The 26820-nt window shown below is 41.9% G+C and overlaps 1 protein-coding gene across 5 annotated transcripts in view; it reads right to left on the bottom strand.

Moving 5' to 3' along the window:
- The window catches only part of WASF3 (WASP family member 3), a 143159-nt gene extending 116600 nt beyond the window's left edge, over positions 1-26559 (bottom strand). For 3 of the 5 annotated variants that reach the window (XM_048846183.2, XM_048846207.2, XM_048846214.2), the window contains exon 1: positions 26475-26559. The gene's annotated coding sequence lies outside the window, so the exon portion shown is untranslated. Of the gene's footprint in view, positions 1-1591; positions 1661-26474 lie in introns of all 5 variants that reach the window. The other 2 variants (XM_075127527.1, XM_048846200.2) reach the window with 2 other exon arrangements.
- Positions 26560-26820: the final 261 nt, after the last annotated feature.

The raw sequence follows: 26820 nt of genomic DNA, 5'->3' as shown, positions 1-26820 counted from the left end.
ATCAGATATATTAGTTTGTTTTGGGTTTTTTAAGTGTGTATAGAATCACAACCCTTAGGTAAGCTGTTTGTAAGAACCATGAATATCTAATGTGTAAAGATGTAGTTGAAGCACTAAGCCTAAATAGGGATGGTATAAGAACAGTGTTAGAAAATTGTTGCAATTTAATACAGTACACAACTGTTTTATTTCAATAAGTTACACAGACCATCTTGGAGGACAGAAAGCAACTTGCACCACAGGTATTTTTCAACACGGCAAGTAGGCATACTCTTCAGGCTTGCAGATGTCACACTAATATAATTTTCAATATTTTCTTTCATTGGTGATACAAAATATTTCTGTATAAATAATGTGAATTCAGCAAAGGTTTTTCTGCTATCCACGTTACCCACTCATGGGAAAGACTTTGGTGTCAAAGTTAATTTGGAACCCAGTGTGTATAAGTAGCTCAGATCATTCATTGTAACATGCATTATCTTGTACTTCATAGATCAAATTAATTCACTGTAGTCTGCTGCCCAATCGCTTAGTTTTATTACCTGAAACAATGAGGAGTACTTGTGGCACCTTAGAGACTAAAATTTATTTGGACATAAGCTTTTGTGGGCTAAAACCCACTTCATCAGATGTATGGAGTGGAAGATACAATAGGAAGATATATATACATAGTACATGAAAAGATGGGAGTTGCCTTACCAGTTCTAACGAGACAATTCAATTAAAGTGGGCTATCAACAGGAGGAAAAAAAATCACTTTTGTAGTGGTAATCAGGGTGGCCCATTTCAAACAGTTGACAAGAAGGTGTGAGTAACAGTAGGGAGAAAATTAGTTTTTGTTCTTGTAGTGACCCATCCACTCCCAGTCTTTATTCAGGCCTAATTTGATGGTATTCAGTTTGCGAATTAATTCCAGTTTTGCAGTTTCTCGTTGGAGTCTGTTTTTGAAGTTTTTATGTTGAAGAATTGCCACTTTTAAGTCTGTTATTGAGTGTCCAGAGAGGTTGAAGTGTTCTCCAACTGGTTTTTGAATGTTATAATTCTCGACGTCTGATTTGTGTCCATTTATTCTTTTGCGTAGAGACTGTCCGGTTTGGCCAATGTACATGGCAGAGGGGCATTAGTTTCTTAAATTCCTCACAATCCTCTCTAAATTTGATTACCCTAAAAACTGTCATCTGCAAATTTTTCACCCTGTTTGATAACTGCTAATATATTATATAAACACTATAGCTTGCAGCATAAGGGAAAATTTAAGGTCAAACTTTCAACCTTAATTCTGAATTTCCTCACTTCTGATTGATTCCTCAACCCTGACGTTGCATTACTACCAGGTTTTTATTCTTTAGTTTTGGTTATGAGATTTGTTTTGAAAGTGAATAAAATATATTTTGTATTAATATATTTTATTTACATCCATTATTTAAATACTGTATATATTCAGCACTGCGGAAAAGTTCATTTGGGTTGCTTATTCCCTATTTCTAGGACACTGATCATCCTGAGAAGCACACACTCTGTCACATATCAGTTTCCATGCAGTATTTACTAACTCAGGACAAAAATGCTAGTAAATAATATTGTTACTTACCCTGTTCTCACCAGGACAAGCCTGTTTTATTAGCCAGTGTTCTGTGTCCCTTAGAAAGATTCAGCAGTCCTGATTTTAAGTGGAAAACATTTTAAATTAAAACACTAATTGGCAGTATGATCCTACCCCCCAGTTGGGACAAGCTGGCATCTGAAATTTACATTCAACATATGCCCATGGCTGACTGGGGACATGTGAAATTCAGACAAAATATAAAGGGCAAAGCACAAATATCAAACAAGGCTTCATTATGGTGTTACCTCCAGCCCAGCCTGTCCCATTTTGGAAGGAGCACCTCCCCTATAAAGTTTTCATCATTTTGTTTTTGCTACTTCAGCCTGTTTCATTATATTACCAGTATTTTTAAGTGCTCAAAATATATATCCTATGGCAACTAAGTACTTCTAAATGTAGCATTTTACAAATTAATTTCCCAGGCAATTACTACGTAGGAGATCCATTTTTTAAAAAAAGTTTAGTCTGCTGATCAAGTCTATTGTTTCATGAGAGAAGAAAAAAACCCAACTTCCTTAACAAGTATGTTACAATTAAGTTTTTCCAGATCTTGGTTCCCACCACACCTCAACCAGAATCTCCTGGTTCTGCAACTGTACATGTGCTATTATGCCCCTCGCCCAACCTTCTGGCTGCGGTGATAGAGCTATGTCTCCATTATTATGGAGCTATGTCTCCATTATTCTGCCCCTCCCTCAGCTTTCTGACTGCTGCAAAGTTATCTGTTAGCTATCCCACTCAGCCTCCATTTTCAAATCCTTTTCCAAGTGCCTGCCTCTGCTGTTTATAGTTTAGCCAACCAGCCACAAAGTAAAGTAGACCATCTTTTTCAGGTTCAGTACTATCCATATGCTTTTGAAGAGCATGAATAAACACGGACATACACTGGTTAGTTTTCACCCTGCTGTTCTATAGGAAAGCTCCAAGTAACTGCTGAGGCTCTGAAGCTACATACATGCTAACAAAGACAGGAATTCATCGGTTACACTCAGTTCACATTTGGAATGTTTTCTTTGCAAAAAGAGGAAATAGTGGGTTTTTGGTTGGGTTTTTTTGCGTGGGGAGGTTTGCTTTCATTAAATAAAAGCTCTCACCTGTAAAAGCTCGCTATTTGCTCTGGGCAATGGGGTTACACAAGTATTTAGGAATTTGAAATAGAGACACTTTGTTACCAGTGATGAAGCATAGGAAAGAACCTATCTAGCTTGACTCTCAGAGTAGGTCTACTACATGATAATTAAACACCTGCAGTTGACCCAGGTCAGCTGACTCCAGCACGTAGGGTTCGGGCTGTGGGGCTGTAAAACTGTTGTGTAGACATTTGGGCTCAGGCTGGAGCCTGAGCTCTGGGACCCAGCAAGGAAGGAGGGTCCCAAAGCCTGGGCTCCAGCCGAAGCTTCAATGTCTACATAGCAATTTTTAGCTCTGAAGCCCAAGCCAGTTGATCCATCCCTGCTGCAGCCAAGTTGTAGGTCTTTTATTCCAGTGCAGAAATACCCTCAGAGCCCAGGAGGAGACTGCAGGCCTTGCAGTAAAAAAAAAAAAAAAAAAAAATTGTCACATGAGCACATCTGAAACAGAAAAAACTGAGAAAAATATGGAAGCCCAAAATATCAATTTTAAAGGACTTTTAGGGCTAGAACTGTATTAGAATACAATCCATGTAAATGTGAAAAATATTTGTGTACCCTGACAACAGGGACACACGATATTAAATTATGTCATTTTAACTTTACAATGTCCAGATTATTTGGATTTCTACAGCAGGGATTTATGGAGGCATTTTTATAAGAATGTGCTGTTGCAGCTGAAGTACTGCAACATAGATGGACATTCATCACATTTAACCTGTGATTCAGAACAGCCTGGCATCTGGAAAACAAGTTTCAAATCATATTTTGAGATAGTAATTGATGGTTCCTAAAACCCTGCAATAAATGCCATGGCATTTTTCTCATTTGAAAAACCAAAGCTACTCTGTACACCACTCATATAGACTGAGTTGAGCCTTTACGTGTATGTCAGTCACAGCAAATCTGATTTTGTAAAAATGTTAGCATGTGAAGGAAGCCCTGCTAGACTCAAAAATCCATGCTTCAGCAGAACTTTGCTACCTTCTAGCAGACATGACCTTTCCATTTAATATTGCCATGCAGCTCTTGTATGTTAAGCTTTCAATGATAGTTTTCATTGTCTGTTGATCAGAAATTCCCCTCCATAGCACAGAATGGAGAAGTGGTGTACAGAAGATTCATAGATTTAACTTTTTTTAAGGCCTGAAGGGACCATTATGACCATCTAGTCTGACCTTCTGCAAAACACAAGCTTAGAACTACACTAAGTAATTCATGCACTGATCACAGTAACTGTGGTTTAAGAAATTAATCCAACCTAGATTTGAAGACTTGATTTACATTGTCTTTTTACAGGACCAAGTATATATATAAATTACTGTTTCGGACTGTATTCTGTTTGAAAGAAAAATATAATCACATCATGATCGCTAGATTAGTGCTCAGCTCATCTTTATTAGGACATCACCCAAGTTGAAGTCCCACGTGATAAACACAAAAAGAAAAGGAGTACTTGTGGCACCTTAGAGACTAACCAATTTATTTGAGCATAAGCTTTCGTGAGCTACAGCTCACTTCATCGGATGCATACTGTGGAAAGTGTAGAAGATCTTTTTATACACACACAAAGCATGAAAAAATACCTCCTCCCACCCCACTCTCCTGCTGGTAATCACTTTAGATAAGCTATCACTCTCCTTACAATGTGTATGATAATCAAGGTGGGCCATTTCCAGCACAAATCCAGGGTTTAACAAGAACGTCGGGGGGGGGGGGGGGGGGGGTAGGGGGGAGGAAAAAACAAGGGGAAATAGGCTACCTTGCATAATGACTTAGCCACTCCCAGTCTCTATTCAAGCCTAAGTTAATTGTATCAAATTTGCAAATTAATTCCAATTCAACAGTTTCTCGCTGGAGTCTGGATTTGAAGTTGTAAGGAGAGTGGTCACTTTAGATAAGCTATTGCCAGCAGGAGAGTTGGTTTGGGGAGGGGGGGTGGAGGGGGTGAGAAAACCTGGATTTGTGCTGGAAATGGCCCAACTTGATTATCATACACATTGTAAGGAGAGTGATCACTTTAGATAAGCTATTACCAGCAGGAGAGTGGGGTGGGAGGAGGTATTGTTTCATCCTTTGTGTGTATATAAAAAGATCTTCTACACTTTCCACAGTATGCATCTGATGAAGTGAGCTGTAGCTCACGAAAGCTTATGCTCAAATAAATTGGTTAGTCTCTAAGGTGCAACAAGTGCTCCTTTTCTTTTTGCGAATACAGACTAACACGGCTGTTACTCTGAAACCTGTGATAAACACAATTTTTCTTTCTGTGAGTTACAGACTGATACTTAGGGAGCCACTTGCCCTGTTGTCCATTCTGATTTTAGTGGACTACAAGAGATCCCTGCTAGTTCCCCACCTTGGCTTTATCAGTTAGAATACCGAGCCATAAGATCCTGTGCTTCCAAGTTATTGATAACTAACAGATAATGGTAGCTTTCAAACAGACCACCACCACCCCCCACTCTCCTTTTACGAACTATCCTTGCTAAGTAGGTCGGGATGTTAAAAGGACAGGTATTCTCCTGTCAGGTTTCAGTAATGCCAACTTTGTCTCTTCCCCCCCGCCCCACAAGACCATTTCAAATTCCTCCCTTTTATTATTAAGGCTTCTAAATCATGGGAGTGCTATTTAAATACCAGCATGATAGGCATCCTAATTATATTCCTCAGACTTGATACCTTTCAGTTTACAGTAGCTTTCAATTTACAGTTATCCAGGTAATTTTCAATCCATGTGACAATATTCATATTCAATGCAAATTTAGTTCATTTCCTTGGATTTTTGAGTCATTACCCAGTGCTTTACTAACACTCTATTCATCTATTGATTTAGCAATTAGACAAGAAAAATAAATAACTGATTAACATTATAAACCCAAGCTGTTCATTTCTAAGTGTCATTATCCTTCAGGCATACACTTACTGTCAATATTGGTTCCATTAGTGTATTATTTCTAAATATTAATCAATAAAACTCAGTACAGGTCTAAATTTCAGAGGTGTTAAGCAACCACAGCTTCAATTAAAGTAATAGGATTCGTGGATACTCAAAATCTCTGAGGGGGGAGGGAGAGGGAAATCAGACCCCAAGGCTATATTCACACTACCCCACAGTTCAGATTACAGGGTGCGTGAATAGTGGTGCATACCAAAGTGCCGAGCTGTAACTCTACTGGGTGAGCCTCTTCAAACAGGACTATGTAACAAAGTAGGAACCTTTTAGTTTATGCCCTCAGCAGCCACATGGGGGAGTTACAATGAAGCACTTTAGTGCACACTACTATTCATACCACTATAGTCTGAACTGTGGGACAGTGCGGACAAGCCCTAAATTTATAGTGTACTTCAAAAAGAAAAAAACGTTTTCAGTGCAACATCACAATTCCAATAATCACACAGACAAGTAAAGCTTGACTCAAAATTTAAATTTAACTTTAAAAATTACTACAGGCTGATTGTCCTCTGGACAGGCAGACACAAAAACTCCATGGAAGACAACTCTTGCCAGATACAGATGACCCATTTACAACGGTAACAGGTAACCGTGCTCGTCATTTCAACCTTGACAACCGGCTATGACGACATCATTAAGCTTAAACTTCCAAAACATTTAACACTGATTCTGCAGAAAACACAATTATGCTAGATGTTTTGAAAATAGATCACTTTTTTCCCCTTTTACAAATACATGGTGATGCCAGACATATGCTTGTTTTCAAAACAACAACTGTTAAGAAGGAAGAACGCTCTTTATGAGGTTCTTGGCAAAAATAACATTCTATGGTTTTATGAAATATGACAGCAGGCAGCTTACTAAACTCAGAGTAATGTAGAAGAGGGTAGTTGAATTTGGCATATTATCCCATGTTTTACACCCCTTTCCCTCATTTTTAAGATTCACCCTGAGCCTCTTTTGGGATCAGTTGGGGAGGAATGTACCTTGCACTGCTCTCCAGTAAGCGTGTCCAGCAGACCAAAAAACCCCACACAGTGTCAAAAAGTCTAGAGGAAACCACATAAAACAGAAGGGTGTCATGATCGTTTTTTGCACAGCACTGGGGAGAAAGAAGTAGGTTGACAAGTGAAGTAAAGAAGAGTTCAGAAAAACTAAGGAAAGAAGGAGAAAGACTGAGGTATGAGGAACTAAAACAGGGGCGGGGAAAACACCACCCAAGTGAAGAGGAGACAGATAGCAAAAAGAGAAATTAACAGCTTCATTTTAAGTTGTAGGACACAGGGAGAAGGGATTATATCAGTGCTTTTCAGCTGCCAAAAGCAACATAAACATCTTACGGTGGTGGTGGTGGTGTTTTTTAATTCACCATCACCTGTTTTCAGCAAGGTAGGGTAGTAATCCCAATAAAAACAAACAAGCAAGAGCAATATTGGATTCTCTGACAGAACTGTCAATTAGGCTGCTAAATATGATAGTTGGTTTTGTGCTGTTAGTTGGCATACCTCTACTGGATGGACGCTCCTGAACTTAGTTTAGCAGCCTGTTTATGCTGGCCCAAGTTTTACTCCACATATGTGGAATGATGGAGTAGAACAGGATGACTGCTTCCTCATACACCTGTCTACAATGTGTAAGAGGGGAAAATGTATGATCACGGGGGACTTCAATTTGACTGACATATGCTGGATGTCTCATGCTGCCAGTGCTAAAACATCCTTGGAATTTCCAAACATTATAGATGACAATTGCCAAACTCAATAACTGTGGCAGCCAACACAGAGGAATTCTATATTACAGCTTGTCCTAACAGACAAAGGAAGAACCGATTACAGATCTAAAAGTTAATGCTAGTTTAAATACAAGTGACCATGACTTGATCACATTTATAATGTGGAAGAAGAAGAAAGTCAGTAATATATATACTTGGTATTTTAAATAGGGCCAATTTCACTAAGCTGAAAACAATTATAAGCTAAATCAGCTGCAAGGAAGAACTTAATCAGAAAAATTTGAATGATAATTGGCAATGATTTACGAACACCTTACTAGATGCCCGAAAAGCCACAATCAAGGAAGAAGGCTGTGCTGATTACAAAAACCAACTTGGTTTAGAGGGGAAGTGAAGGCAGCTCTAAAAACCATACATATACATACACATAACACTACACTACACACACACCCCACATGAGAGAAAAAGGAATTTGCAAATAATGAACATAAATCAGAAGTTAATAATTGTAGAAAATAAAAAAGGGAAGCCAAAGGACACAAGGAGAGCTCTACAGCCAGCAGACTTAAAGACAATAAGGAGGTTTTTTTCATATATTAGGAACAAAAAGAATCCTGACAATGGTATTGGTCCATTACTAGTGGGAAATGGCAGAATTATCAATAATGATGCAGAAATAGTCAATAAATATTTCTGTTCTGTATTTGGGGGAACAAAAACAGAAGATATAGTCTCATCATATGGTGATCACACTCTTTCCAGTATCTCTGGAAGATCACTCCTGGGGGAATTCTATGCATGTGTGCATATTTCTTTGCTTTGCAGCTACCTGCACCCAGACTGCCCCATACAGAACCCTGCAGATTTCTTTGCTTCCCTGTAGAAAATGACAGGGAAGCCACAAGAGCATTCACGCACCCCTCCCCAGTACCACAGACGTGTCATTTCAGGCGCCTGAGCAGCCGGCGGAGGGGTAAATCAATGCAGGGGGGCTGGGGATGCCCCTGCCAATGATTTCTACCCTGTGCTAGGCTCAGCTGCTAGTCCCGGCTTGGGGAGGATGGGACTGCAAGGAGTTGCTGAGGCCAAATCAGACCCATTCCCACCCCCAGAAACCTCCCGGCTGCAGGAAGCTCCAATCCCTCCCAGCTTCCTGCCCCCATTTTTCCTCAGCCGCAGGGGGAGGTGTCACTGTACGGAGAGCTGCTCCTCCATCTGCCCAACCACTATGCATCCAGACCCCCCCATACCCAGATACTCCCCGACCTGCCTCACCCGCCCTGCACACAGAAACCCCACAGAGCTACCTACACCCAGACTGCCCCATACAGAACCCACTCACCCCACACCTGGATCCCCCCCACCCTAAGCTCCTCCACACTTGGATCCTGCCGGGCTGAGCCTGCTTGCCCCACACCTAGATTGGGAGCCATAGCTGGGCATGCAAGTAAGACTATCCCTCTTGCTTACTATCTTGGTGCGCCTGGTGCGGAGGGGCAGGGCCCCAGGTGTTTCTGGGCAAATCCAACCCTTGTGCTGTGTCAGGGTCCGTGTTCCAGGGGGGAGATGAAGGCTCCAGGGTGATCTCTCCACCTCCATGTGGCCAGTGGCCTGTGCTCCCCACTGCCATGCTGGAGCCTCCACATTTATCAACAAGTAAAATATGTAGAATTTTAAAATATTGTTTGTAGATTTGAGGTGGGGGGGGTTAATTTTTTGGCACAGAATTCCCTCAGGAGTAGAAGTTAAACAGAAGCTACTAAAGTTAGACATTTTTTAAATCAGCAGATCAGATAACTTACATTCAAGAGAGTTTTTAAAAAGCTGGATGAGGAGCTTGCTGAACCATTAATGTTGTTTTTTTCAATAAGTCATGGAGCACTGGGGACATTCCACAAGACTGGAAGAAAGCTAATGTTGTGCCAATTTTTAATAACGAGTAAGCAGGATGACTCAGGTAATTATAGACCTGTCATTGATCTCAGACAAGATAATGAAACAGCTGATATGGGACTCAATAAAAAAATTAAAGAAGGATACTGTTATTAATGCAAATCAACATGGGTTTATGGAAAATAGACCCTGTCAAACTAAACTGATGATTTTTAAGGATATTACAAGTTTGGTTGGCAAAAGTAAGTGTTGCCATAATATACTTAGACTTCTGCAAGGCGTTTCACTTGGTACTTCATGAGATTTTGATTAAAAAACTAGAATACAAAATTAACATGGCACACATTAAATGGTTTAAAAACTAGCTAACTGAAACATCTCAAAATGTTACCATAAATGGGAAATCATTATCAAGCAGAGGTGTTTCTAACTGGGTCCTACAGAGGTCAGTTCTTGGCCCTATGCATCTTACTGAAGACTTGGAAGAAAACATAAATCACTGAAAGTCTGCAAACAACACAAAAATTGGGGGAATGGTGAACAATGAAGAGAACAAGTCACTGATTCAGAGCGAGCTAGACTGGTAAACTGGGTGCAAGCAAAAAATATGTGTTTTAATGCAGCCAAGTGTAAATGTATGCATCTGGGAACAAAGAACATAAGAATGGCCATACTGGATCAGACCAAAGGTCCATCCAGCCCAGTATCCTGTCTATCAACAGTGGCCAATGCCAGGTGCCCCAGAGGGAGTGAACCTAACAGGTAATGATCTAATGATCTCTCTCCTACCATCCATCTCCACCCTCTGACAAACAGGATAGCGACACCATTCCTTACCCATCCTGGCTAATAGCTATTTATGGACTTAACTTTCATAAATTTATCCAATTCTCTTTTAAACCTTGTTATAGTCCTAGCCTTCACAACCTCCTCAGGCAAGGAGTTCCACAGGTTGACTGTGCACTGAGTGAAAAAGAACTTCCTTTTGTTTTAAACCTGCTACCCATTAATTTCATATGGTGGCCCCTAGTTCTTATATTATGGGAACGAGTAAATAACGTTTCCTTATTCACGTTCTCCACACCACTCATGATTTTGTATACCTCTATCATATCCCCCCATAGTCTCCTCTTTTCCAAGCTGAAAAGTCCTAGCCTCTTTAATCTCTCCTCAAATGGGACCCGTTCCAAACCCCTAATCATTGTAGTTGCCCTTTTCTGAACATTTTCTAATGCCAGTATATCTGTTTTGAGTTGACGGGACCACATCTGTATACAGTATTCAAGATGTGGGCGTAGCATGGATTTATATAAGGGCAATAAAATATTCTCCATCTTATTCTCTATCCCTTTTTTAATGATTCCTAACATCCCGTTTGCCTTTTTTGACTGCCGCTGCACACTGCGTGGACGTCTTCAGAGAACTATCCTCGACGACTTCAAGATCTTTCTCCTGATTAGCTGTAGCTAAATTAGCCCCCCAACATATTGTATGTATAGTTGGGGTTATTTTTTCCCCAATGTGCATTACTTTACATTTATTCACATTAATGTTTCATTTGCCATTTTGTTGCCCAATCTCTTAGTTTTGTGAGATCTTTTGAAGTTCTTCACTGTCTGCTTTGCTCTTAACTATCTTGAGCAGTTTAGTATCATCTGCAAACTTTGCCACCTCACTGTTTACCCCTTTCTCCAGATCATTTATGAATAAGTTGAATAGGATTGGTCCTAGGACCGACCCTTGGGGAACACCACTAATTACCCCTCTCCATTCTGAAAATGTACCTTTTGTTCCTATCCTTTGTTCCTTATCTTTTAACCAGTTCTCAGTCCATGAAAGGATCTTCCCTCTTATCCCATGACAACTTAATTTAGCTAAGAGCCTTTGGTGAGGGACCTTGCAAAGGCTTTCTGGAAATCTAAGTACACTATGTCCACCGGATCCTCCTTGTCCACATGTTTGTTGACCCCCTCAAAGAACTCTAATAGATTAGTTAAGACATGATCTCCCTTTACAGAAACCATGTTGACTTTTGCACAACAATGTATGTTCTTCTACATGTCCGACAATTTTATTCTTTACTATTGTTTCAACTAATTTGCCTGGTATTGACATTAGCCTTACTAGTCTAATTGCCAGGATCACCTCTAGAGCCCTTCTTAAATATTGGTGTTACATTAGCTATCTTCCAGACTTTGGGTACAGTAGCTGATTTAAAGGACAGGTTACAAACCATAGTTAATAGTTCCGCAATTTCACATTTGAGTTCTTTCAGAACTCTTGGGTGAATGCTATCTGGTCCCGGTGACTTGTTACTATTAAGTTTCTCAATTAATTCCAAAACCTCCTCTAGTGACACTTCAATCTGTGACAATTCCTCAGATTTGTCACCTACAAAAGACAGCTCAGGTTTGGGAATCTCCCTAACATCCTCATGTGAAGACTAAAGCAAAGAATTCATTTAGTTTCTTCGTGATGACTTTATCATCTTGAAGTGCTCCTTTCATATCTCGATTGTCCAGGGGCCCCAATGGTTGTTTAGCAGGCTTCCTGCTTCTGATATACTTAAAAAACATTTTGTTATTACCTTTTGAGGTTTTAGCTAGCAGTTCTTCAAACTCCTTTTTGGCTTTTCTTATTACATTTTTTCATTTAATTTGGCAGTGTTTATACTCCTTTCTATTTACTTCACTAGGATTTGACTTCCACTTTTTAAAAGATGTCTTTATCTCTCACTGCTTCCTTTACATCGTTATTACGCCAAGTGGCTCTTTTTTAGTTCTTTTACTGTTTTTTTAAATTTGGGGTATACATTTAAGTTGAGCCTCTATTATGGTGTCTTTGACAAGTGTCCATGCAGCTTGCAGGGATTTCACTCTAGTCACTGTACCTTTTAATTTCTGTTTAACTAACCTCTTCATTTTTGCATAGTTCCCCTTTCTGAAATTAAATGCCACAGTGTTGGGCGGTTGAGGCGTTCTTCCCACCACATGAGGCCATACATACATGATGGGGGACTCTATTCTGGCAAGCACTGACACTGGAAAAGATTCGGTGGTTGTGGTGGATAAACAGCTGAACATGAGCTCCTACTATGACCAAAAGGGCTATTGCAATCCCTGGATTCAGAAACAGGGGAACCTTAAGGAGGAGCAGAGAGGTTATTTTACCTTTGTATTTGGCACTGGTGCTGGAATACCACATCCAGTTCTGGCACCTACAATTCAAGCCAGATGTTGATAAGTTGGAGAGGGTTCAGAGAGGAGCCACGAGAACGATTAAAGGATCAGAAAACATGATAATGAGACTCAAGGACCACAATTTGTTTATCTTAACAAAGAGAAGTTTAAGGGGTGACTTGATTACAGTCTATAATTACCTACATGGGGAATAAATATTTGATAATGGCTCTTCAATCTAACAGCGAAAAGGTATAACATGAACCAAAGGCTGACCGTTGAAGCTAAATACATTTACACCTTATTTCCAGACTGAATTTAACAATGAATAATTAGCCATCGGAATAATTCACTGTGGCAGATTCTCCATCATTAACAATTTTAAATCAAGATTCCATATTTTTTCTAAAAGATGTACTCTAGGAATTATTTGGGGGAAGTTCTATGCCCTGTGCTATACAGGTCAGACTGGCTAACAACAATGGTCACTTCTGGGCTTAGAATCTATCAATCTATGAAGAGGGTTTCCAAATTGTCTTTGAAGTTTCTAGGCACAGTAAACTTTCCACATCCTCCCTTGGACCTCACCATTCCCTGCCAGTCATTAATTCGCTCCTCAGTCAAGAGATGACAGAGCAGATCCAGGACACAAATGGATGGTTATTCCAAGCCTCAGGAGGGAAACTTCTCTCTTCCCCTTATTTCCATTGAAGAAACTCAAGCAAATAACATCTTCCAATGCCACCACAGCATGAAATAATGCTAGGAGCATCACTACTATTGTTCTGGTGTCCCAGGCCTCCCGCACTACTCATGCACGCTCTTTAAAGCATTTTTTGGGAGGGGATAGGGTGGGTTAATAAATTTAAAACACTTGTCTTTGTTAGGATGGACAGGAACCTTGGAACAGAGCAACTACAAAGTGAAGAATTTCAGTCCAGAACCTCAGAAGCAGAAGGAAGGAAGAGGACATGTGGAAATCTGCAGGCACTTTGGCAGAAGGTTCAAGCTTCTGAAAGACATGCTGGAGCAGGAATGGCAATCCCAGGTTGAAGCTGAGAGAATGCTGCAGAGGGTGGCCAAGTATATTGCCCATGACTGTGCCATGAGTCAGCAGAACTGTCAGCAGCAGCATGAGGTGCGCCAGCAGCTTGCGTGCATGCTGGGCATCATGGTCAGCAAGTACGAGAACAACATGCCATCTGCATAACCTGCTGTTATGAACTCCCCTTCAGGCTACCATGGCCTGCAGCCGGTTACCTCTGGGTGAGGCAGTTAACCAGTCCCTAGATGGAAGTGACCATCAACAGCTTTACCCAATACACTCCACCTCTTGCAGGCACAATGGAGTGATGATAGGTACCCTAACCATATGCACTTCCCATACATGTGATACTGTGCTGTACACCTTGTGCATCTACCACATTTATGTGCAGAGCACCTTGTTAAGACAGCTGGACTGCTAATATTATTCACTTTGATCACATTCCCTTTATTCAATCCCTTTGAAAGAGTACTTGGACAGCAACAGAGAGGGAGAGGAACTTCATAACAAATACTTTATTGCACAATCATCTTCACAATACATGCACAGGTTGTTTTCCTATAGAGGTACACCGAGCAGATTACAGCTCAATATCAATCTCATTTTCCCATTCCTCCATTTCTCCCTCCAAGCCTACATCTAACATCAGTTAGATCACACTCTGGCCACTTGCAAGAAGTCTGTAAAGAAGCACAATCATCTCCTCAGACTGGGCCAAAGTATCCCCCCCCAAAGCACAACATGCCCTATTGACATGAATGGCATTATAGATGCCACTGAAGTCCAATCAGTTCTGTAGGCAACACCATCTGGCATTCAGTCAGCCACAATCATCCTGCACAGGGTGTGACTGAACCTTCTTCTGCCAGGCGCTCTCATGTCAAGGTACAGTTTAATGAGCCAAGGCAGTAGAGAGTAGGCTGGGTCTCAAAAAACAGCAGCCACGGACACCCCACTGGTATCCATTTTAATCGTAAATTCCAGTTTGTCCCAATTCAAAAAGGTCTGATCTTCAGAATACCCTGGTATACCCAAAATACCATGACACTTTGCCATGAATCCCACAAAATTATACTGAATATCCCTCCACCAAGGCCTGCAAAACAATGGAGTAGTACCCTTTGCAGCTGACAATCATAGGCACCCTTGTGGGCAGGGGAAGGAGAGGAGAGTGGGGGGAGGGAGGGCAAATAATGGGCATGTGTGCCATCAATGGCTCCAGCACAAGTCAGAAAGCCCATGCATTCAAAGCCTGCTACTGTATGTCAAGGATATTAGTAATCTTATCTACCCATCGGTGAACCATAGTTATTTCTATCACCACAACACCGACTGTTTCCTTGCCAATACCAAAGTTATTAGTCATTGACCTGTAACTGTCTGAGGTAGACAACTTCCAGGTGGCAAAAGCTTCTGAACTGAACTGTATGTCCTAGCACCAAATGGCTGGGAAAAGTTCATTGCAGTTCCAAGAAGGTACCTTTCCTCATGTGGAAATTCTGGGGCCACTCCTGTTCTTAGTCCAAAACTACCAGTCTGAATAGGGCAGAGATCCACAAAATGTGGAGCATGGAGGAACGTTCAGAGGGGGCAGCGGGGCCTGGGCCAGCCCCCACAAGGGGCGGAGAGTGCCACCCCACCCCCAGCTGGGACCCCACTCCCGGCCCTGTTCCCACCTAGGGCCCTGCCATGGGCCCCACCTCCAGGGGGCTGCAGCCCCAGCCTCAGCCCCTTTGCCCCTGTCCATGTCCCCCCAACCCCACCCGGAGCCACAGTCCTACGCCCAGCTCCAGGGGGAGGGGCGTGACCCTAAAAAGTTTGGGAAGCACTGGAAGAAGGACATGGCACAGCTCTAAAAGCCTGCAATACTTGCTCCATTGTGTCTGCAAGCCACTTGCATGATCTCCTGAGGAAATTATGTTGCCACCTTCTCAGCATGACAAGCTGCTTCTTAGTGGCCCTCTACCATATCTCATAACCTTTACTCAGTTTCCCAGTCCAAAATGTCAGTGGTATTAATGTCAGCATTTCATAAACATCATTATTTAGAATGGTATCCATGGCTTCCAACCAGAATGCAGACCACAAGCAACTCTAATAAATTGCCAGGCAAATACCGTGTCCACCCATGTGCCCAGAATGAACAAAAAAGTTTCCCCTAAATACAACACAGAAGTCTGGAAGGAGCAGCTTGGAACAGTGCAATGTTTCAAATCCAAGGGATATGGTCCCAGGAGGCAAGCACCTCCACTCAAGTCAGTACTGGGACAGTGTGCATTCAGTAACTCCAAGATGGCTTGAGTTACCCTTTGCAATGTGGCTGCGCTTACTCAAACTAGAGGTACTCCACTCAAGCTAGTCGAGTATACAAACTCAAGCTAACAATGCAATGAAGTCAATCCCTATATCCCATTAATAAAAATCCAATCCATCCAGTCTCCTGTTCTTGCTTTCTTTGTCAACAGAAATCATTAGGGGTGAGGCAGCTTTTTAAATAGCTGAAAATGAAAATGTGGCACAATCACATGAAATGATTTTGAAATGTATATGGCCCAAGAGCTATTTGAGTATTGTATGTGCTCACAGCTGAGCCAGGCAAGAGATACATGACAATGTTGTCAAAGAATAACTCGTAACTTCTAGATACGAGGAAGAGCAGGTCGAAGACGACAGTTGCAAGGTAGAAAAGTAAAAAATTAAATACCGTAAAGAATATAGAAAAATTTTACTTTACACAACTTTAAGTTTAGCAGTCCCTTAAATTATAAGTTATAACTGTCTGAAATATTTTACCCACTAAAGCCACAACAGAAAAATACTAGATAAGATTAGAGAAAAAACTATTTTTCAGTTTCTTTACGTTGTGCATTTAATATTACTTCCACTGTTTTCCATGCACACTCTCAAGGAGTTCCCCATTTATGTGGGTCCTTTCAATAGGCAAGCAGAGGAGAGAAAACATTTTAAAAACAAGAAAATGCAACTGATAGAAGACTCAGCTGAAAACATTGTTTTTACTTTTTTTTAAAAAAAGCATACATCCACAGACAAAACATATTACAAATGATTGTTTGGTTGCCCTAACTATTCACAACTCTGCCCTATAATGATACCATGAAGGGGGGGAAATATGCAGCAATCTAATCTGCAATCTTTAAAAATCAGTTTGAGACCACGAAATTGATATACATAAATCACAATTGCAGATTTAGTTCTGCCAATTTGTGTGTAAACACCACCTGAGCTGGGATCACTGGGGGAAAGCAACCAAAAAAAGTCTGATTCAGGGTGCTATATTTCTTAAAGGATCCATTTTTTAAAAAGTAACTGCAACTTACACAGGTTTACTTCTACATTCTGAGAAAACTCATTCTATATTCAAAGAGTAGGTTGCTGCAATTTTGGGGAGCAAACTATTTTTCACATAAAGTGACTGAACCCCTACTTTGAGTGCAAAATTCAACGGAACCTTTACTACATAGCTGAGAGCACGCCTCCGTAATATTAATTACATTTTCAGTTGATAAACTGAAAGTAAACATTTTTGAAATATTTACACTCATTCTTTATACAAAAAAATAAGCAAAACATAAGGCAGGTGTTGTATGTACTTGCTCTATATATTTCAGTCACTGCCAAATACTGTGGTGTCAAAGTGTCTATCTGGATGTGGACAGAGAGGAAAAATTACTTTACTTTGACAAATCCAGATTTGATACATGGGGTTTTGTGTCATTTATGCATTCCAGGAAAGAACAGGAACTTATAATACCTAAAGGAAAAATAAGTTTCGCAACACTATAAAAAGTAACCAGTAAGGTGGAACAAAAAACAAAACAAAAAAGAAGCAGCCCTCAAGTCAGATACACAACTTGATCTGTAACACAGATTACAAAAAGTTGGCCTTACTACACTGGTTGCTTTTTCATTACTAATGTTGTTACTGTAGTAGTATAACCCAGACTGTTTTTCAGTTTCTACCTGCTAGTTAATGCATCCACGCCAACTAGAAAATATCACCAAGTCACAAAAAGATAGCCACCACTTATTTGCATAATCTACTCCTGGGGGAATTCAGTGCCAAAAAATTTAAAATTCTGAAACAAAAAATTAAAAATTCTGCACACTTAAAATTCTACAAAAAAATTTATTTGTCAAAACAACAGGAGTTTCAATTACTGTTGGTCATTTATTTCAAAATACCTGTCAGCAAGTATGTCTGTAACAATACAGAAAACAAAAAGAGATTCAGGAAATGTTTTTTGACAAATAGATTCCTTACTAGGCATAATACAGAACTCTGAGTAATAATTCATTTAAACTATAACACAGAACCATATTTCCCACGCCCCTCAGAAGCAGTAAAAAGGCTTCGGGAAGTCAGGGGTAACGGACGAGCTGAGGGAGAGGGAAGTAAATTGCTGGGAAGGAGCCTGGGTGTGAACTTGGAAGGTTGTTGGGTATGGGTGGGAAAAGTAAGGAACAGGTTGGGTTGCTGGTTTTGTTTTTTGGTTTTGGGGCGGGGGGGGAAGAGAAGCGACTGTTAGGGAGTTCCTCCCATGCAGACCCTGGCTGACCCCTAGCCTCTCCCATTTAGTCAGGCACATCTGCCCGACCCTATGTGTTCCTTCACCCTCATGTGTCCTTGCACCCCCCTGTCCGCGTGTCCCTCCACTCCCCCCACCTCATATGGCCCTGCACCCCCTCCTCCATCCCCATGTGCCTGTGTACCCCCTCCCCCAACCCGATGTGGCTCTTTGACCCCACCCAGCCACTCCCCAGTCCCTGTACCCCCTGCGCCCATGTGTCTCTATGCCCCCACCCAGCCACCCATCCCTATGCAGCTCTGCATCCCCTCCCCCATCACCATGTGGCCTTGCACTCCCTCCCCCCGTGGCCCTGTGCCTCCACTCTCATTCAGCCCCTGCCCCACCCTGTCCCCCTCCACTAGCTCTTATGAGCCTGTCTGACCACCCAGCACCCTAAGCTATTGGTCTCCCCATAGCCCATCTCCTGACCTGGCTCGCTGTGAAGAAGGCAGGCTCTTTCTCTTCCCTTGCTGGGGGGGGGAGGGGGGAGGGAGCTGCTGCTTTGTTCAATTGCCACAGTGCCCTCTGGTGGGCAAAAGGCAGAACGGCAGCAACATTTTGGCAGAAGCTTTTTTCTGCATAAAAACTAAAAATATGCAGGGCTCATTAATTATGCACACACACAGTGGCACAGAATTCCCCCAGGAGCAATAATCTAAGAAAATGTGTGTTCTAAAAATCTGAGAGAAGGTCTCTTGAAATGTGTGCAAGGAACCTGGACTGATGTAGACAAGCTATAAAAGCCAGTCTGCACTAGCAAAATGACTTGTATCCTGACGAGACAGCAGTGATGGGGGGTGGGGAGGGAGAACCAAGAAAAATGTCCTGTCCATCCAAATGCCCATTCTTCTATTTCTTCTTAGGCACAACCACCCCGGGTAGATCCAAGCAGTATTCAGATCCTCCAGAAAACTCTGCTGCTCTACTCAAAAGAGGTCAAATCTTGTCTCTGTTCCCAAAGGATTAAAGAATGACCACTCTAGATTGAGGACACCCTGAAAAGAGAACTCTGATCTGGTCTCTGAGTCCCTGCCATGGCCTCCTTCATGAATAAACCATTAGCCTGTGGCTCATTTCTCACTGACACTTTGGTGTAAATGCCACAAAGGCATGCACCCTTTTAAAGAACCCCCTTCAGCCAGAAATTTAAGATATGTTTTGCAACGGGCAAAACACCCGTTTGGCAATAGGCACTTTACTGGGGCCAGATATAAAGAAGGAGGAACCTCAAATTCTGTTCTCAGAACTCACCATTACAGAAGTTATAGCCAAGACCAATAGAGGGGGGGTGTCATAAATATAAAGGAAAGGGTAACCACCTTTCTGTATACAGAACTATAAAATCCCTCCTGGCCAGAGGCAAAACCCTTTCACCTGTAAAGGGTTAAGAAGCTAAGGTAACCTCGCTGGCACCTGACCCAAAATAACCAATGAGAGGACAAGAGACTTTCAAATCTGGAGGGGGGGAACAAAGGGTTCTGTCTGTCTGTGTGATGCTTTTGCCAGGAACAGATCAGGAATGCAGCCTTACAACTCCTGTAAACTTAGTAAGTAATCTAGCTAGAAAATGTGTTAGATTTTCTTTTGTTTAATGGCTGGTAAAATAAGCTGTGCTGGAGGGAATGTATATTCCTGTTTTTGTGTCTTTTTGTAACTTAAGGTTTTGCCTAGAGGGATTCTCGATGTTTTGAATCTGATTACCCTGTAAGGTATTTACCATCCTGATTTTACAAAGGTGATTCTTTTACTTTTTCCTTAATTAAAATTCTCTTTTAAGAACCTGATTGCTTTTTCCTTGTTCTTAAGATCCAAGGGTTTGTGTCGGTATTCACCTGTACCAATTGGTGAGGATTATCATCAAGCCTTCCCCCAGGAAAAGGGGAGTAGGGCTTGGGGGGGGATATTTTGGGGGAAGACATCGCAAGTGATCTCTTTCCCTGTTCTTTGTTTATAACGCTTGGTGGTGGCAGCATACTGTTCAAGGACAAGGCAAAGTTTGTACCTTGGGGGAGTTTTTAACCTAAGCTAGTAAGAATAAGCTTAGGGGGTCTTTCATGCAGGTCCCCACATCTGTACCCTAGAGTTCGAGTGGGGAAGGAACCTTGACAGGGGGAAAAGGACACTAACAGTTATTAAGGTTAATGTAGGAAAAAACTGTATACCATAACCTCCAAAGTTGGCAAACAGACAGTAACTGAGGGACAGTCAGAGGTCGGGTTTTTCATACCCTCCCCATTCCAGAACACTGGATCAGAAACCTTATCTATCCTGAGTTCTTTTCCTAGTCTCCCACTGTTGCTATAGCTCCATCAGGGTTAGCAATGGTGGAAGAACTACTGTAGATCAGTTACTGGCATTTTTACTGTTATGAACAGGTCTAGATGACAGTGACCTATTACAATCGTGGGAGGTTATGAAAAAGCACAATGTAGACTCAACCTAAGGGATATTATGCATGAATGTCCACCAACGGTTTTTCTATTCTAAATGATTCTACAGTTCACGTTAGACACAAGACTCCTACAGTGAGGATCTGAAGAAGGTAATGTCATGAAGGAAAACTTTCAGCTACTATCCAGTTAGATGGAAGTTCATTTTATATGGATACATAGAGAAAACAACTATATTAAGTGCAAACGTTATTCTTTGGGCAACCTTTAGGAATTTTGTTGCATACTTGCACTGTGGAGAAATGCACATAAGTCATTCTAAAACTCTGTTCATGATGTATTAATAGAAGTTATGAGAGTTGGCACAGCATAAATTACTTTTTTTAAAAAATCAACAATGATGTCTGCAGAGTATGAATTCAGAACAGATATCAATGATACTTTCTGCATCTGTTCATACGCTCTCTCCCAATTACCAGCATTTGTTTCAGACTTCACATCATATTTAACAAAATCTTAAAAGTTAAAAAAAACTCCAAATATCTGCAGAATCAGTATTAATCTACAAACTATAAAGAAACTATTTGTATGCTGCCCAACTTCAAGACAAAATGTGAAGCTAATGCTTAGCCAATTTCACACAAAGCCCATTTTGAAGCATCAGCACTCTGTTTAAGTTTTTTCAGGTAGTTCTACATACAACTAAGATCCTAGCAAACATAAAAAACTCCACAGGTTTGTAAAGAAAGTTGTTCTCCTACATATGACTGACTATCAGTACTCACAAAAAAGCCACTAAATTTTTAAAACAATTACTTTGGCAATATGTAAACTACATACCTTGCATTTTAGGCTTAATAGTTCACATGTGTCATTGTGCTAAAACTTAAATGAATCTGACCTAAAATAGTTACTTAGTAAGCAATCCTTCATATCTTGCCACCTTAAAATATATAATTTAAAACGTCAAAGATTACTACTTTTCCAAGTTATGCCTAGTCATATAAGTCCAATAAAGATCATCATAAATATGCAGAAAGAAAAGTGTTTTCAATATGTGTGGCCTATAAGTGTTGCTGGAATTAACACAGCTATTCTTAATCTCATATTAACATTCAAATTATTCCAAGACCCTTATTCTGATACTACACACATCTTTTACGAGTGGGAGCTGATATATATATAAGCAGAGGAGAGTCCCCATAGTATTGAGAAAGCTAAACACTTCCACAAAGTGGAAATTAAAGATTTTTGAAAAAGATGAATCTAGACCCTTACCAGTATTTTGTATTTAGTTATACCTAAATTTAAGTAACATTAAGTTTAGGTTAAAGCCAGTCTGATTTGTGAAATGGGTAAAATTAAATATGGTGTCAGTTTAAGGGTTTACTGACAAGCACTGGGATTTATTGTTTGGTAGCATTTCAAAGGAGAACACACTCAGTTAACATTCATCTATTTAAAAATAGTTAGTACTTTAATATAACTTTAATCAATAGTTTGAAGAAATCAAATTTGCAAAATTATTCCGTTTCCTCTGCAAGAATGTCACATATCACAGCTGTTATAACAGCAAATAAATTAAAAGAACCATTCCAGACTTCCATTTTGATCCTTAACTTACTGCCTTTGGCTGAAATTTCTCATCTTTAGTCTCATTCACTGATGTTTTCTGGGTCTTTTTGTTTGTTTTTGTTTTGAGGGTTGGTTTGTTTGGGGAGAATGAAGGAGACAGTTGACACTAGCAACAACAAAAAACAGTTTCTTGTGCTCTGAGAAATCAAATCCATTTTTCTGTTAAAAATAGACTACTGTGCTACCAGTGTCACTAATCACACTATGGGTTAGTTTCCAAATTATAAATATGGCAGTTTCTAATGAAGATGTGAAAAAAAAAATCTGTGCACAAATTAAAAAACAGATAAGCAAGTGGATGTGATGCAGTTGCAGACAATATTTTCATTACTGCTCCCAAGCATCAACTCAGTTTTCTAGGGATAAGAAGTGAAAGAATGGCTACGACACTGAACTGTTTTGTAATGTGTATTACCCCACTGTGTAGACAGAGTGTGATTTCTAAAGCCCACTAACATGTTGTACATTAACTGATCCAAGACCCTGCTGATGTACCCTAAATGTTTCCCAGCATGCTTTGACATACTATGTTAAAAGGAAGTGGGGAACTTTTAGTGTACGTGAGCAGGGTCTACTAGACCAGTGAATATGCAACACGGTGTGATTTCTCAAATGCACTTCCATTGCCACTCTGTGTAGATAAGCCCTAAGACTCACGGTCCTGCTTTGAGCAGGATGTTGGACTAGATGACCCCTCTTCCAACCCTAATCTTCTTTGATACTATATCTGGGTTCAATTCCTAGCACTGACACAGGCTTCCTGTGTGATTATGGGTGCACTCTCTATGCCTCAGTTCCCTGTCTGTAAAATGGGGGTAACAATATTCCACTTCTACCACTTTTTGTTCCCCTAACCAATTTAGATGGTAAATTCTTTGGGGGCAGGGACTGCCTCTTGCTCTGTGCTTGTCCAGTTCCTCACACAATGGGGCCCTCCAACCACCACCACAATACATATAAAGATAAACAAAAGCAATTGTCTGGAAAACGCACATTCATATACTGATCTCTCTAAACAGAGAGAGAATGTATCCAGATCCCTAAACTTAAGACTACCACTAGATGTCAGATATATCAATTAAAACAATGAGCCCCAGATTTCCTACTTCTCGTGAAGGATGTCCTGCTGGCATTGAGAAGATCAGCAGAGCTCACCGTCATTGTAGCAAAGCATGCTGAACACACAAAATATAATATATTACTAGCATAAGTGGTGTAACTCACCACTTACAATAGCTGTGAATTGGCTGCACAAGATAGTGAACTATGTTCACTCTGTCCATACCAGTGGTGCTACCATTTTCAAAAACTTGAAGGCACTATATTGTGAAATACGGATTAATGTAGCCTGTTAAAAAAACAAACAAAAATGAAGTACTAGGCAACCTGTTTTAGCATACAGCATGGTAGTACGTAGACACCACACAGAGACACTACTGCAAGAGCAGAATACTAGCCAGAACTACAAAAACATTTCTTGCCCACCCCTTCCCACAAGCAGGAGAGGGAGATTTGGGAAAGCATACTGTAGGAGGATTCAGAACCAACACAGAGATCTGACTGTATGCACTACACAACTTTTTTTTAAATCCCTACCAATAAGCTCAGGGAATCAGGGCACTCACTATCCTACACCCATTAACTTAAATTAGAGCAAGATCAGGCTCTCAGAGCAGAAGCCCTAAACTTAAAAGGGAAGATTTTCAAAGACACAGGCAACAGTTAGGTACCAACTCTCACTGACTGTCAATGGGAATTAGGTGCCTAACTACCATTAGTTCCTTTTAAAGTCTCCTCAGAAGAGTCTATTCTACTGAGGTACTTATACTGCCCTCCTAAACACAGCATGAGTGTCATCCAGAAGTGTATTAAGCAACATGACTAGCACCTGTCGCATGTAGTTCTTCCTTCTTTCTCCCCGCAATGGAAAATTGTGTGAGGATTATGTATTATTTAATATATTAAACACTATGCTTACATGTATCATGTGTTTATATTAATAAAAGCAAGGTTGAGCAAGAGTGCTTTGCCCTTGGAGCAGAAGGTGGTGAAGTTTGCAGTTGGTCTCAGATGCTGAATGATTTCATTCTACAGTTCTGGAACCACCCTCGAGGAAAGCCACATGTCCTGCACAGAAAAGTCTTTCCTTGGGGTAGACAATCCTATTGTGCCGGAGAAGCAGGGCTGTTGACAGCAGTTGTTATCCATAGTATCTTATGCATGTGCTTCACAGCTTGCAGGATCACAAAATTGTTTAAAAAAAAAAAAATCAGAAGAATCATAATGCAATAATATTTGGAAGCTAACCTTATGCAACATACATGAACAAGAAAAATGTAATCAAAAGGCAATATTATTAAATCAACTAATAATTTTTCAGTGCAGAACTGAAATACTTACACAGCACTTCTACCCAGGAATCTTATGCTATGTCCAACATTGTTGTAGTTAAGCATTAGCCCCATTTCACAGATGGAGAAAGTGATGCACGGAGAGTATGTCTATACTACAGTGGGATCAAGCTGCTCAGAGCAGTAGACAAACTGGCACTAATGGGGCTTGAGATACCATGCTAAAAATAGCAGCGTGGATGTTCCCGCTCCAGTGGTAGCTTGGGCTCTCAAGCCCACCCGACTCCAGGAGTCTGGATACTCAGGTATCTAATCTAAGGGCAAGTCTACACTACAGCACTACATTGACCCAGCTGCACGGATGCAACTGCTTAGCTGCAGCACATCTGGTGAAGACTAGCTATACCAACAGGACAGCGCTCTCCCGTCAGCATAATTACTCCATCTCCGCAGAGGCAGAAGCTATGTCGGCGGGAGAGCATCTCCCACCTACATAGCGATGGTGTGGACAGCGCTTCAGTCGATGTAACTTGCATCACTTGGGGGGCGGGACGTAAGTGACCTAAAGTGAGTGACGTAAATTGACTTACACTGCAGAATAGACCAGCCCCAAGTCTCAGTTGGAACCAGCCCCACATCCACACTGCTATTTTTAGAAATTAATATTCAACTTTTTTTAAAAAAAATCACAACTTCTGTGAAAGTTTTTAAACTACTTTTGTTACAAGTAACACCTACTACCACTACTGTATGTGAAAAATGAGAGGAAAAAGTATTCCTCTATTTTTTCAGTTTATTTTGTGCATTTGATACGCTGGGTATATTGAGCTCACAGCTCTCCTGCATGGTCAATTTGTCTCCCAAATTTTTGAATAGATCTTTCACACAGCAAGGCACAAAGAGAAAAGTATTTTTTAAAGGGGAAATGCAACTGCAAAACCACAAAAGCTGACAGAAGGAATATTCAAACTGGTTTTAAACTGCCTAGAATTCAAGACATCAGTGTGTCTTTAAGGGACCAATTAGATTCCTGTTAAGTATTACCACTAACTTCAAAGGGACCTAAGTAAATAAGCCAAAGACATATAATAAGCTGGTGGCAGAGAGCGAAATCAGAAGCCAAACGAGCCTTTTGTACTCTCACCACTAAACCACACTTCCTCCCACACAAAAAAGAAACAAACAGATTTCTAAAAACCAGCTGCTCCGATAAACCCACAGGTCGCTTTTGAGAAATCCGGAGGGGCAGTTTGCGGACATCTCAAATGCGCATTTTAGGAAATAAAACCTGTTTTTAAAACTCACAAATAACGCGCGTGAAGGGAGCCAGCGGGCAATGGGCAGCACCTCCGGGGGCGCAGATTCACGAGCCCCGGCCGCAGTGAGGGGCACCCGGCACGGCAGCGGCTAGCGGCTGGGGAGGCGTTCAGCGCGAGAGTGGCCGGGATAGGGGTTGACACTATTCTCCACCCCCACCACACACACACACACACACACACACCCTCCAGTCCTTGCGGGGGGGGGGGGGGCGCCGGCTCGGGTCTCCCGGGCGAAGGCGAAGCGTGGGGCCGGGGTCCTCCTTTCCCCCAGCCGGAGCCTGGGATCCAGCTCCGCTCCCCCCACAGCCCTCGCCCCTCAGCGGGCCGGGCACCAGCAGCATCGGGGGAGGGGGAGAAGAGGGGGGGAGCGCCCCTCACAGCCCCACCCGCTCCGGGAGGGAGGGGCGCGGGTCCGGCAGGAGGCCGGGAGCCGGCAGGGGGATGAGGGGGATTATCTCCCCGGGCTGGCGGGGCGGGGCCGGAGCGAACCCACCACCCCTTGCGGAGTCTCCCTCGGCGGCAGCTGGTCGCTCACTGGGGAGGGGAAGGGAGGGGGGGCCGCTCAGGACAAACCCCCAGTACCCGCCGCGAAGGATGCGCGTTCTGGGTCGTCGTCCCCCCGGCCGCGGCGCGCGCCACCCGCACTCACCTCGCGCCGGGCCCCCACCCGCCTCTGTAGGCAACCGCCGTGCGAAGGACTTCTCTTGTCTTGCCCCGTGTCCGAGACCCCCACCACTGGCGGCCCGCCCCAAGACACGCCCACTCACCCCCAAGCCGAGGGGGCGGGGCAAGGTCCACCAATGGGACTCAGGATTCGCACGTACACAAAATGATTGGCGTGCGCCGTGACCAATGGGGAAGCCGGAGACTGCGGTGGGGGAGAGAGAGGCTGCCTGTCACTCAAATGGCCCCAGCGGGGAGCCCTGAGTGACCTGCCTAGGGAGTGGACCCTGCGGGAACGGGGAGGACGACTCCTGGTGCACAGAAGCGGGCGC

Source organism: Caretta caretta, chromosome 1, assembly GCF_965140235.1.
Source record: "Caretta caretta isolate rCarCar2 chromosome 1, rCarCar1.hap1, whole genome shotgun sequence".
Lineage (NCBI taxonomy): Eukaryota > Metazoa > Chordata > Testudines > Cheloniidae > Caretta > Caretta caretta.
Note: the sequence above shows the minus strand (reverse complement) of the source record. Positions and strands in the feature narration are given on the sequence as shown.